Raw genomic sequence first — 1,760 nt, 5'->3', positions numbered from 1 at the left:
TTAACTAAAAACTTTCAAGTTGTTACTTGCCTATTAAGAAAGGATCAACTTTTAATTCTAGAATCATATCTTTTAATTTCCTGTTAGTCAAGTAATCAACTTTAATTCTAAAAATTTCTCTTTTTAATTTGATTCTCAATCATATCTTCTCAATTATATCTTTTCAATCACATCTTTTTCAAAATTAATTTTCAATCATATCTTTTTGATTTCTAATTTCAAAATCTTTTCCAAAAATCACTTAATTTCTTTTCCAATCTTAGTTTTTGAAAATCATTTACCAAATTTTCAAAATTGCTCTTAATTATTTTAAAATCTTTTTACTTTAATTTCAAAAATTCTTCCCCTCTTCCCGAATCCTTCTATTTAAAGGACTAACACTTCTCCATTATCAGCAATTCGAACTCTGTCCCTCTTGATAAGTTCGAATTCTCTCTTCTCTACCTCATCCTTCTATTTTTATTTTCCTCTGACACCTCAAGGAATCTCTATACTGTGACATAGTAGATTCCAGATTTTCTTCTCCTCTCTTTTCATATGAGCAGGAGCAAAGACAAGGGCATTCTTGTTGAAGCTGATCCTGAACCTGAAAGGACCTTGAAGAGAAAGCTAAAAGAAGCTAAAGTACAACTCTCTATAGAGGACCTAACAGAAACTTTCAAAAAAGAAGAAGCCATGGCAGCCGAAAACAACAACAATGCCAACAATGCAAGGAAGATGCTTGGTGACTTTACTGCACCTACTCCCGACTTCTATGGGAGAAGCATCTCAATCTCTGCCTTTGGAGCAAACAACTTTGAGCTTAAGCCTCAATTAGTTTCTCTGATGCAACAGAATTGTAAGTTTCATAGACTTCCATTGGAAGATCCTCATCAGTTCTTAGCTGAATTCTTGCAAATCTGTGACACTGTCAAGACCAATGGGGTTGATCCCGAGGTCTATAGACTTATGATTTTTCCCTTTGTTGTAAGAGACAGAGCTAGAACATGGTTGGATTCACAGCCTAAAGAAAGCCTGAACTCTTGGGAAAAAGCTAGTCAATGCCTTATTGGCAAAATTCTTTTCACCTCAAAAATTGAGCAAGCTTAGAGTGGAAGTCCAAACCTTCAAACAGAAGGAAGGTGAATCCCTCTATGAAGCCTGGGAAAGATACAAGCAATTGATCAGAAGGTGTCCTTCTGACATGCTTTCAGAATGGAGCATCATAGGTTTTTTCTATGATGGTCTATCTGAACTGTCCAAGATGTCATTGGACAGCTCTGCTGGAGGATCTCTTCATCTAAAGAAGACGCCTGCAGAAGCTCAGGAACTCATTGAAATGGTTGTAAATAACCAATTCATGTACACTTCTGAAAGGAATCCTGTGAATAATGGGACAAATCAAAAGAAAGGAGTTCTTGAGATTGATACTCTGAATGCCATATTGGCTCAGAACATAATATTAACTCAACAAGTCAATATGATTTCTCAGAGTCTGTCTGGAATGCAAGTAGCAACAGGCAGTACCAAAGAAGCTTCATCTAAAGAAGAAGCTTATGATCCTGAGAACCCAGCAATGGAAGAGGTGAATTACATGGGAGAACCCTATGGAAGCACCTATAATCCTTCTTGGAGAAATCATCCAAACCTCTCATGGAAGGATCAACAGAGGCCTCAACAAGGCTTCAACAACAATAATGGTGGAAGAAATAGGTTTAGCAATAGTAAGCCTTTTCCATCATCTTCTCAGCAACAGACAGAGAATTCTAAGCAGAGCCACT

At 36.7% G+C, this 1,760-nt stretch overlaps 1 non-coding gene across 1 annotated transcript; it reads right to left on the bottom strand.

Moving 5' to 3' along the window:
- Positions 1-1,081: 1,081 nt before the first annotated feature.
- Positions 1,082-1,189, bottom strand: LOC112767877 (small nucleolar RNA R71). The gene has a single exon (XR_003185317.1). It is a non-coding gene; the product is annotated as a small nucleolar RNA R71 (small nucleolar RNA).
- Positions 1,190-1,760: the final 571 nt, after the last annotated feature.

Source organism: Arachis hypogaea, chromosome 17 (genome assembly GCF_003086295.3).
Source record: "Arachis hypogaea cultivar Tifrunner chromosome 17, arahy.Tifrunner.gnm2.J5K5, whole genome shotgun sequence".
In the NCBI taxonomy this organism is placed as follows: Eukaryota; Viridiplantae; Streptophyta; class Magnoliopsida; order Fabales; family Fabaceae; genus Arachis; species Arachis hypogaea.
This window is presented reverse-complemented; position numbering and strand designations above follow the sequence as displayed.